The sequence below is a fragment of the Haliaeetus albicilla genome, chromosome 12 (assembly GCF_947461875.1).
Source record: "Haliaeetus albicilla chromosome 12, bHalAlb1.1, whole genome shotgun sequence".
Classification (NCBI taxonomy): Eukaryota; Metazoa; Chordata; class Aves; order Accipitriformes; family Accipitridae; genus Haliaeetus; species Haliaeetus albicilla.
Window position 1 is genome coordinate 21305382 of NC_091494.1, and position 12379 is coordinate 21317760.

Below are 12379 nucleotides of genomic sequence, written 5' to 3' on the forward strand. Positions count from 1 at the left end.
GAGCTCTCTGCGTGATGTCATGCTGCAGGGGAAGCCCTTGCTGCAGAGACCATGGGCAGCGCTTCCCTCCTGCAAAGCACACGAGATGGGAGAAGCAAAGAGAAAAGTCAGGCAAAAATTCCCTGCCTGTACTGGGAGCTGTGTGACCTTGTACTGGCTCTCAGGGAGAGGAAGGTATCCTGAATGAGCTGGACAGAAGCGGCTGTCGATCTGTAGGAACAGCACTGCGGCACCCTTGGGATTATAGTGGGCAAATATCAGGGATTAAATTGGGTTCACAAAGCCCCACTATGTTTTGCAGTCCTCTGTACTGAACAGCACACTCGTGCTGGCCACCCATATCTGGCCACAGAGAAGTTCCCTCAGACTTTGTAACAGTCAGACACATAGCAGCAGATTGGGGACCCTCAGAGAGAAACCTTTTCTCAGTTTCCATCAAGTGAGGAGACTAATTTCTAAGAGATCAGGTGAAGTTATTTCTCAGAGAAAATCCTGCTCATCTCACAGTAAAATTTCAAGGTACACTGTTTGCAAACAGGAACTGTCCGCAATGTTCTCAACTCTGCATCAAACTCTGGTACCGCAAATTCAGGCACTGTGCAGCTGGTGCTGAACAGACCCCTCCTGCAGAGCCTGGATCTCCACCAGACTTGGAAGGAGAGTCTTGATGAGGGCAGTTGGGCAGGTGAATGCTTAGGAAGCAGGTAAAGCTGTTACCTGCACTCTGTAGCGGATGGACACTGCTTTTAGACACCAACTTTTACTAGAGATATGACCTTACAAAAAACAAAAAACCCGTGATGGGCCAAATGCCTTAACTGGAGGATGTTGTGTCTGGCTCGGGTTAGTTTGGAGGTGTAGTGTGGGTTGGCCTGTTTTTTGGTCTCTAGCCCTGCAGAAAAAATATTATATCTGGACCCTCTGTGGTGGTGAACAGACTTGCACAGCGGTGCATGACAATGGAAAGCAGTGAGCTGTGAATAACCATGTGTCTTATTGGGGCAGCTGTGGCATGTGGCCCATGAGTGCCTCCACTAAGGGCCATGGGCCAGTCCTGGAGGAAAGTCTGGGCACCAGCACTGCAAAGCATGGAGGTCTGGGCAGGGCCCAGCCGCAGTCATGGTTTATTAGTAACTATGGAAGTCTCCACTATCCAGGGCGTGTCTGACCCTCCGCTTCTCTACAGGGAAGCGAGAAATGTGTTTTATTTGGAAATAAAAGATCCTTCCACAGACCAGTTTTAAAACCCATCTCATCCCAGTCACAGCAGCAAACCCATTTACTGTTGAATAGAGGCAGGCAGCGCTTGGCCCTCTTCCAGCACTGAGCTTAAAACACAACATGCAAGTCAATGCCTTTTGCTCACAGCTCTGTGCCAATCTCTAGATCCATTTGTAGTTCTCATGCGCATAGGAACTGCAGAGACTCAGAGCTGTCCTTGTTCCATATTCATTACCTGGATTCCTTGCATCTGCACCTCACAGGAGAAAGCTAACGAGTGAATTTAGTGTTCAGGCAAAGCACCAACTTTACAGCCCTGAAAACCAACCTCCTCTACAGCACAAGCATACCAGTTTTCCGAAGCAACAGCCTTTTGGCTGCCCTTGTCCAGCTTAGATACAACATTGTCTGCCTCTGTTCTCAAGCACCTCACAGCATATTTGGGAGGTAGAAAGCACTCTATCCTGTTCCCCAAATGGGAAATAGAGGCAGAGACAGCAGTCACACAGAGCCTTGCAAAAATTCTGTTGCAGAGAAAGAACTTTCTATATAAAATGTCAAAAATTGACATGTTAATCATGGGTCCATATTCCTCTTCCTACCATCACTTCCCTCCAGGGACCTCATGCAAGCAAGAGGGGAAGTGGTCAGCTCTTGCCCCTTCTGCTTAGTTTGCAGTGACAGGATCTGTTACTGCAGGCTTGACGCTGTAGGCTTCAGTGTCCTGGCTGCTTATTCCTGGGTAACCAGAAAGATTTTGCAACCACCAGCAGATTTTGCATTTGTCACTAAAGCGTCATCAGAAAGCTGTCTTTTTCCCTAGCCAGTCTGGGTTAGATGAAAGGCTTGATATCCACCCACCATCTGCGGGCCATTCCCTGGCTCCCCGTCAAGTAAGTCTGATGTTACACTTTGATAAATAACTTTTGATCATCATCTCCTTCTTGCCACTTTCTCCACCTGGGATATTCTATCCTCTTTCCCCTGAAGAGGCACTAGCATGATCTGCCTTGAAGTATTCGTTATCCCCTTGAAATTTGCCAGCTAATCCCCCCAGGCTCATCATCTGGAGGACACCTGCTCTCACACTCCATTTCTTTCCTGCCTTCTCCTGTATGTCACCCAGGATTCCCGCTTCTAGCAAAAGTCTTGAATTTATTTTTTCTTAGGTTTACTCAGGGTATGATAGACTGTACTTCTCTTTTCCCCCTCGGGAGCAGGAGCCATTTGCTGTGATAATGTTATCTTCTGGTGTCATTTTTGTGTGAATAGTCCCAATGTAGCTGGTCAAGGAAAACCATTTCACAACCTTCCTGTTACTGCCACCCAGGATCCACTACCCAGGGAACCCTCTAGCCTGAGATCCCCTCTCTGACAGTGGACACCAGAAAATACATCCAAGAAACTCTTCAGTGGACAGTTACAGAATAGCCTACACCAGAGTGAAGTGCCCTTGGTGTTCACCTGACGTCTTGAAGATGAACAACTTATTTCTCCCAGTAGAAAAAAAAGGTTGTAGAAACTCAAATGAAACTTATGTTCCCCTTTCTCTTAAATACATCCAGTCCCCTCCTTCAATGTTGCCAAGGCCTTGCCTTTTATTCCCAGGAGCCCTGCAGGTTAGTGTGTAGGTAGGGATTTCCTTGTGCAGGATTTCAATCTCTTGCTTTTCAAATTGCCTGAATGTCCCTTTGTCTCCTATTATGAGACAAGTCCACCTCATTTACATTTTTAGGACAAAGAGACTCTTTTTTTTTTCCTTTTCTTCCCTATTGCAAGAAATAATTCTCATGTCCCAGACCATGCCTGGAAACAGAGCCCGCACAAGGGGTAAGGAAGGCAGATACTGCATGGAGACCGCTTAGCAAGCCTGCTGCCTTGTCATGCCTTCCCTTCCACCCAACACGGGGCTCGGGTGAGTGCTGATCTGGCAGCTGCTTGGCCACCAGTGCCATCTGCCAGGGGGTGACTTCACCCAGTCCCAAGAAGGTGTCTTGCAGAAGCGTTGCCAACTGACTTTGGGTTGAAGGGAGGAATGAAAACAGAGCTCTGCGCGGTGGTGCAGGACATGATCTCTAAAGCTAGGTGGGGTTGAATAGCATCAACAGTAGGAGTAAGTGTGATCAACACATTTCAGACTGCACTGGGCTGCAGACTCTGCCAAATTCAGGAGTTCCCCTGTGAGTACTGGGGAAAGCAGGAGCCAGAGGAAAGCCCGTGCTCTCTGATCCCACTCATCTGCTTATCAGAAGCCAGGCAGAGGGACGCTGCTGTGGGGACAGTTGGCAATAGGTGAACTCAAAGCCCAAATCCTGGCAGGCAGTCCCTACCATGCTTTTCAAGAGTAGCTTTCCATGCTCTTTAAGGCCCATTGTGCCTGGCCCTGCAGCATACAGAGCATGGCCAGGTCTCCTAAATCACAAGACTATCAAAACGACAGTCAAAATGATGGGCAGTCAAAATGGCCCTGAGGAGCCTGGCGAGGTTTGATCTCAGTGTGTCAGGCGTGGACTGGAAGCTGGGTAATAACATGCTGACAGATGAAATCCTCAGAAGGGGCCAAGTGCAGCTGCCCACCACAATCCCACAAGACGCTTGCTGACAAGAAGAGCCGTGCTCCAGCTGAGGTTTAGAGAGGCATGAAGGGGAGAGGGTGTGCCGGTGCCAAATAACGTTTTTGCAAGCAGGCTAAGGAGAAGTGGAGGATAGCCAACTGTGTGGGAGCAGACAGCCGCTGAAGAAGCACAGACGTGAGTCCTGTCTGTTGGTGACATGCACCAAGGCACATGGTGGCAGCAGCAGTGGGATGCACCATGTCCCTGACTCCCAAAAGGGAGAAAGATGTTGAGTTCCTCAGTGCTTAAATGTTGCTAAAAGCCATGTTCCTCCATTATACTCACTTCCAGGGAGATTGCAGCTGGAATTTCTGCTGTACAGTCCCTTGGCAGGCTTGAGCTGGGTCAAAGACACTGGGCTTTGGGAGGGAGTAGAGGGATTCCCCTCATTTCAGTATCTGCTGGAAGGATCACACTTAGACCAGGGACAATGAGGACCAGTCCCCAGGTCACAAGACCCCTGCTCTCCCCAGCTGTCAGAGCAGCTCCTTTGCATGGGGACACCAGAGTTTCAGGGTCTCTTTCCATTGCCTTTCCATTTTTAGGGAGTCTGATGACTATTAGTGTCTTCAGCACGTCTCCTTTGGGTAGAGCTGAAATAAGAGGAACGGAAGGACAGCTATGAAACAGGCTGGAAGTATTATTGATTCTGATTAGAAACAGCACATTGGAGGTCATTCACAGGAGACTCCATCCTTGCGGGGACAATTTCAAGATCACAGTGGTTTTGGCAAGGAGAATCTGAAGTCCAGAAAGTTGAACTTTTCAGTTATGCATGTATTTTCCCTAGAGAAAGTAAGTTACTACAGCTATTTTGCAGACAAGGAACTAAGCCCAGGAGTAACTAAATGTCTTCTCTAAGGTTAATTGAGCCATTTGTGGCATTACAGGAAACTGTATGGAGTTCATGATGCTGCCCAAAACGTTAAGCCATCTTTCCTCTAACAAAACCTGTCTGAGTCCTGACAAATGATTGCATAGGCATGCATTTCTCAAACTGTTTTCTTACTCTTTTCATATTTTACAGAAGGATTACAGGTAAAACATAAGTAGAAGTAGCCTGAATTCAACTCTCCTGGCATAAATTACACTGACGGCAATTTGACTTTAACTCCCATCTGTACTGTCGTGCCCCTACCCACAAGCATGAGTCACACTAAGCAATAAATAATAGCTAAATCCTTCTTCTGCCTCGACAGGTGATTTTGAGGATTTTCTCTCTGCATACCCATGAGTTATGGTGCTACAGCCTGATGATGTATTATAGCTATTAATTTTGGGAGATGAAGCTTTTTCATCATTAATGTCCAGCCTGAACGCAGGAATTTATTAGGCTGTTTGGGAGGCAAATGCATACACTTCTCACTGCGATGAAGTGTTAAGCCTAATGGTTTGGGGGTTTTTTTCTCCCTTTTACTGGTTCAAGACAACTTTAGTTTCCAAGACTGGGTATTCCAGCTGCTGTTATGCCTTCTCCTCTCTCTTCCTTTCTGACCTTCACCCTCCTACCCCTTGCTTGTCCGACCTCCTTTGGTATATCTCATGCTCTGCTGTTGCTTTCTCTCATTCTTTGGCTCCTGCACTATCTGCTCCTTGTTTCAGTGGTTTCCTCCTTTCCTCCTCTTCCTTTCCTATTCAGCTGAGGCACAAGCGTCATTTCAGAATACTGTGAGACAGTAGATCACCCATGGCATAGCTGAGAACCACATGACTTTGAGTGGTCAAGATACCACCCAAGGTTAAGGCTCCATGTAAAAGAGCTGCTTTTGCAAAGAGCTACCCTAAAGACCCCTGCAGGAACAAGAAAGGAATATGGGGTGCTTGGGAAAAAACACTGCCAAGCAACCCACCTTTCCATAACATTAGGGGACCCACTACATGTGCTCAAATTAGCCATACTCCTCTTCTGCTGTGTTGTGCAAAAAACCTGCCAGGGGCTCTTTTGAGTTGAAAGTCTCCATATGGGTATAAAACATGAGTATAAATGTAGCGTTGCTATAAGTGAGGTCTTATGTTACTGTTAAGTTAGTGCCAACATATTCCAGGCCCTATGGCAATTTTAGCTTGTGCATCTAGTCAATGAAAAAAAATCTATTTTTGTGATTCTCTGAAACATGCTTGTTTCAAAAGCAGGTTTTTCAAAGATCTGGGAATCTGAGATATCCAAGGTGCAGTCTCCCAGCTAAGACAGGCTTTGCAAATTGCCTTCTTACAGATGGAAACATCACTTTGCGGGTATGTTTTGTTTGTGCTGCAGTGATATATGTGATGCGCATAGTGAATTTGATAACCAGCTAACGGAATCTGTTGAATGACCATGGATGCTACAAAGTTCAGGTCTCCTCAGTAGTGTTTCACATCCAAAAAATGGTAAAACTAATCAAAATGCTATGAAAATGGATGGAGCAAAAGCAATTGCTCCCGTATTTTCCTGCTACACAAACTTGAAAGGAGTCTCAGAGTGAACATCTCTTTAAATCTGCTGCTGCTTGCACTTCTATTTCTCCACAGGCAAGGTGCATAATGAATGGTGCATTTGCAATTTTGAAAGCTCTTGTGGCCAGAAAACAATTGTGTTGGAGGGCTTACACAAAATTACACAAAGAAGAAAGAGGCTGAATTTAGTTTGAGAACCACCCCTCTTATTTGATCTCAGTCTTAGCATCGTAATAACTGTGCTCCTCAGACCTGATTGTTGAGCAGCCCCAAAAACATAAGTATCAAACCTATTGCAAAGTATGATGGAAGCATAAGGTTCGCTGCAACTGCGACAGGCTGCGGCAAGGGGGATTTCTTGGAATGAGCCTGAATTCTGGCATGGCCAGTGCTTGGTACACTTCACTGGAGCTGGCAAGCCACTCTCTCTAGAGACTGATGCCTGAGCATCCCAGGCTGGGAAAGAGCTGTTCCCGACAGCAGGAACAGTTCCCTGGGAGAGATCTCCTGACGGAGATCTCTCAGCCTGTGGAAATGTGTCTGGTAGAGGCCTTTCTTAGCACGCTCCAATATCATGGTGGAAAACAGGAGACAACCACACTGCAAGGGCTGCTGTGAGGTACATTAAATGATTTGTCCTTCTGTCTCCAGTTTGTGGGGAGGTTCATTGGTCCCCCAGCAATAGGAAGGTGATCATGGACAATAACTGACGATGCTCTGCAGTAACTGAAACACTGCAGTCATTTCCCGTTTGAGGTGAGATAGGAGATGAGGAGACACTGCATCCTGGCCACAGCAGTGTGGTAACTGGGCAAAGAATGATTTTGTGGCACAACACACTGAAGACCCTTTGACTCCATGGAGCCAAAGGAGAGGGGGAGTTTCAGGCTTCAGCAAGGCAGAAAGGTGGGAAGAACAAGAACAGGGAGTGCTGGGGGGGGGGGGGAACAGACCTTGACACTGCTCTATTAGCTAGAGGCAGGAGAAAGAATGAGGTATTTAATAAAGATACTTGCTCAAATAAAATCCCTTCTGAAAGGAAGCAGTGTTTAGAAATCACTCAGGGTTGTGTCTGGTTTAATGACTCTGCCACTGCAGCAAATCTATTCATCATAGCCATGTATTAATGAATTAGTTAATTAAGTGGCTCATTATTTAATAACACAGGTTGCAAGTGTGATGAAATAAAAGACCCCTTTGCAGCTAGAGGCACATCTTTGCCAATAAGCTAAGCAGTTCATAGTTAATCAGGCATGCTTGCTGTCTGACACAGGCAGAATTTGCTGAATTACAGGCAGTTTATCTTCAAGGTTATTGCTTACACTCATCTCTGGGAGCTTGTCAGGGCCTCCAAGCCCAGTAAGGTTAGACCTAATAAGCTGTCTGAAGGCAAACACACATAGAAATGCTCAAACTCATTAGAGGGCACCAGGGCACCATTGTTTCCGAATCAACACTAAATTACCAATTGGTTTATACTGCCAGGTGCAATGCTGATAAAGAGGTTGGTTTATTAATAAGCAGTAAGGCCTCAAAGACTCTAGCTCCCTATGATATTTAAAAAGACAAAGACATAACAGAAACATGCGCTGGATGTTTGGCACTGATATAACTTCCCCAGGTGATCTTGGGAAAAGCTTCTTGATTTATATCTACGTTGGGACACCTTTGAGTATTCCTCGGTATCCAGGTCAGGGTTTGTGCCTCAGCTCCACATTAGGAAAAGATTTGTGGGGCAGCAGTGCTCACCCTTATCTTAATCATCACGTCAAAGATAGCTGGGTGTGAAGGTTGGAAGGAGGCCTTAGCCTGCTGGCCTACAGGTGCCCTGGGAGCATGGGACACAGCACACAGCATTTCCATTTCAATGCTCAGATGAAGTTTTAGTCTCTCTACCTCAGGTCATGATATGCAAAACAAACCTAAGAACTTTTCCCAGCCTTTCATGGGAGCTGTGAGCACTGTAGGCTGCTTAGGTACTATGATAATGGGAAAGGAGGAAAAAGAGGGAATAGGTATCTAGGAAAAGTTTAGAGACCGTGAGTGTTTTCTCAGCTAAATGATTGTTAGTCTCAATAAGATGGCCAAATTCCAGTTCAGGCATATGCATTTATAAGTTTTCTTTGGGTAAATTATCATCTCCACAAAACTTTGGCACTTAAAACCAGACACTCCTCTCCCACTAGTCCTCCTGCTGTAATTCACCCCCATCCTCCATGGTTTTGTTCTTTTCCCCTTCACCACCTCCCTTCTGACTAAGCTCCCGGCTGTGATTTCTCCCTGCTTTTGCTCCTTGAAGCAAGTCTGTTCATTATTTATTAGCTACCATACTCTTATACCATCTGTCTCAACTCATTATCCATATTCAGCTTGTCAAATTGACCTTTTATGGCCTTTCTCTGGAATCCTAATGTGTAGTCTGTCCCTCCTTATATAGCTTTGTGCTGCTAAGCCATTGCTTTCCAACTCCTACTGTTAAACATTCCTCTATATCTCACGAACACCCAACTTTCTAGTCTGTGTCCTTAACTTCAGTAAAGCTGTTTATTCTGCTTGACTGATGCTTGTTCCTTATTTCATCTGCTACGCATTCACTGTGCCAGCTTGCTGCAGCACATACTGTCTTCAATATGACCTTTAAAGCATCTGTACCAACAGAATATCAGGTTTTAAGATATAATCTCCCTTTATCAATTCAGGGGACTTTCTGTCCCTTAGTTCATAACATAACATAGTGGATTACAAGTTAAATTCAGCCCATAGCCACTTTGCTGTGACAGTCACCACCACATAAGGCAATGACATTTTAGTGCCTGATGTGCTAGAAACTAGAAATCTCCCCCAGTGAGCTCAGGACGGGTTGGTATGAAGAAGTGTAATGGCATTAGAGCAGTACAGCCAGATTCTTACTTAACATAAATCAGGATAGTTCGATCAAACGCAACTGAGCGATTTGTGGTCATACCACGTCCAGCTCTGCCCCCAAATTCATGAGCTATTGTAAATGCTTCATCTTCAAATATTATGGCTTCTCTTCACAGAAAAATGTGTTGCTGTAGCAAAGTAATGCAGGACTCTAGGATCAGATTACACAATAGGTATTTTGTCATGGTGGAACAAAACATACACAGTATGTACCTACACAGAAATGCATAAAAACCACCACAGATCAATAGAGATTATCCAGACACTGTAAGCTGACTTAAGTTCAACAGACTCTGTAGCAGAGAATTTTGAACGAAAATGCTTTCTCTGTTAAATAATTAATTTGATCTGCTGGTAACACACTAAATTGCTTCAGCTCTGTTTTCGCTGCATTTCTCAATATACCAGGGCTGCATCAGCACCAATCTTCTTCCAATCTACAGTGTGGGAAAAGTGAATAAATGAGTCCTGCCCCAGAGACTCCAGCCGCCTCTTAGAGCGAATCAATGATTTTTACACCAAACAGAGGACTTTCGCTCCACATGTCCTACCCATGCTGCAGGGGAGCAATCATTAGGTGCCATCTGTACTGCTGAAAGCCAGTTCTTTGAACCAGATGATTTCAAGTCAATGACTTTCAAATATCTTTCTCTTCTTTTCATTCACAGCTACTAATACAGAATCTGTGGCAAAGATAGCTTGCTTAATAAGCTCCATGGAGAGTTTTTGAACCTGTCTTACATATCTATCAAATAATGTCTTAATAAAAAAAGTCTCAGGAGAAACTTGTTTTTATCCTTAGTTTTCACTTAATGCAGCGCTCTCCTCTGAAGTGACAACAAAAGACACCTCTTCATCCAGAGTTCAAAGCAAACTCTTTTTAAGGTAGGCCCTGCTGCAGACTTTGATTTTTAAATCTCTTGTTGTCCAGACCCAGTTAGCCTCCTGTAAGTATGTGCAGCCGCAGTTGATTGTTGTAGCCGTTAACACATAACTTTACATCTGAAAACCGAATATTGACCTGCCGACACATATAATCATGGTGTCTTTGGTAGCAAAGTAGCTCCTTTTTGCTTCCAGTTACCATGTCACTGATTAAGAAAACTAGAAAACTCACATGCCCACCTTGATTTTTCTGAACAAGAGCAGAAAAGACACCTAAGAAATTACATCTGGAGCTGACATTGCTCCAGATGCAAGGGGTTTCCAGCCTGGGACTGTGATACAGTCCTCCCTCAAGAACGACTACGGTTTCTTTTGGACATTAATTGGAAGGACAAATTTTACTTTCAATCTTGTGAGACTGGAGAGGGAATGGGAGGAATCAGAAAGAATTTTTTTCCTAGTAGTATATACAGCGCTCCCTTACCTGTCTACATTCATATATAAACTTGCATCCCAAGAGCTGACCTGTATTTCCAAAGAAGAGACCAGGTCTTCACCTGATTAAATCAAACTGATTCACCTGCCAGTGTTCAGATCTGAGAACATCCTACTGGAAATTACCCAGGGACTCATTTCTCATCACCACCATGTGATTAGGTTATTTGATGGAAAGGCAAAGTAAGGGAAGCGTCTGCTGAAGACCTGCAAGAGACGTGACCCGATACAATTAACCCCTTAAATAGCAGTCAATAATTTTTTTTTTTTTTTGACTGAGTGATGCTCCCCACAGCGAACTTCTTCCAAAAGTGTTTTGGTGTCCTATGCTCTCAGACTTTTCTCCCTGTCTGTTTATTATTTTGGCAGTGAAATAGAGTTGCAAAAAGTCAAGCAAGAATTAGTAAGGATTAGGGCTGAGCTCTAAGAGAGATGGCCTGAGATGGGTTTATAATCCTTAGATGTGAAGGAGAGAGCTGCTGTTATTACTAAGCAGTAGGTGTCATTTCTTTTCCACAGTTTGTGGATCAATAATATGTCAGGGCTTCCATCCTTCCCTGGCCATTTCCCCCTTTATTCTGAGCACAGTTTGGGCCATTAATCCCTGTTCTTACTCCTTGACTTCTGATTTCACTTGGTTTCTACCTCTCTGCATTAGAAGCCCCCTCATTTCCTTTTTTCTAACTTCACTCACATATATATTCTCTCCAGACCTTACCGCTTTTCCCTCTGCAGGATTCTTGCCAAGAACCCAGCCTTGCCATCTGTCCAGGAAAATGATGATACTGCTCAGCTTTCTTCTGGATGTTGAATTGTGTGGCTGCAGCAGTAATGTTAATGTTAGCAAAAAAAGAATAATCAGAGCCCTGTGGAAGAAAAGCCTTTTTCTGTCTCACAGCACAGAGGTCAGACACTTTTATTCATATGCACATAACTAGCAGGATTACTTTTCCTATATTATATTTCTCTATATTGCCTTCTTAAAGATGCACCTGAGATAATATTATATCCATGAGAGATAAATTGGAGCGTTTCTGATGCAATTTTTGTTGATAAGAAAATGCCAGTTTTTCAAAACCTGAAATATTTAGGGGGAAAAAATCAGTTTCAACAAATGTTTTTAATAAAAAATGGATCAAATAGCTGACACACTGGCATTTCTTAAATTAAATGTTTGTTTTTCAGTTTAAAACAACTCTCCCTGAACCTGCTTTTTTTTGTGCCAATGAAAAGGGCAACCTTTTACAGTATAAGAAGAAGCATTTTTAATGGACCTGATCTGAAAGTATTCTTTTTGTGAATTATGGGGTTACAGACTAATCTTTTAGAATTATTTTTTATTTTATTATTTATACTGGTTGGAAAGAGAGAAAGTTTCAAAATTCTCTTGAGGGAAAATAGCGGTTTTCTCAGTTAAAAAAAATAAAAAGAAAAGGCTAGACTGCAAGAGTTCAGTGAAAACCTGACAAGGACTCTGGGCAAAGCACGCACTTACTTTTTCTGGGTCTCAGCTCTGAAGCAGGGAGCACCGGGACCTCTTTTCTCCGATTTCTGGTTTATTTAGGCTTTTAGAGGTACGAGTTGCCATCTATTCATATAACCACAGCTGCAAGGGGTTTGAGCAACCGATCTGCAATTCACACAAGAGGAAGGTTGTGCTGTTCCGATGTGCAGTCTGCAGGGACACAAAAATGCCAAGAAGCCAAGGGACAAACCCAAGGATGCTCAGCCTGCAGCACAGAGCAGTCCCCCAGGCACTGCAACACTTCACCTCCATCGAGCAACATGGAGATCAGACCTTG

The 12379-nt window shown here is 44.3% G+C and overlaps 1 protein-coding gene across 4 annotated transcripts in view; it reads left to right on the plus strand.

The window, feature by feature from the left end:
- SV2B (synaptic vesicle glycoprotein 2B) overlaps window positions 1-12379 on the plus strand; it is a 69392-nt gene that overhangs the window by 19480 nt on the left and 37533 nt on the right. Inside the window, exon 1 of one of the 4 annotated variants that reach the window (XM_069798480.1) lies at window positions 10066-10082. The exons of the other annotated variants lie outside the window; for them this stretch is intronic. The gene's annotated coding sequence lies outside the window, so the exon portion shown is untranslated. Of the gene's footprint in view, window positions 1-10065; window positions 10083-12379 lie in introns of those variants that run through there. 4 annotated transcript variants of the gene reach the window in all.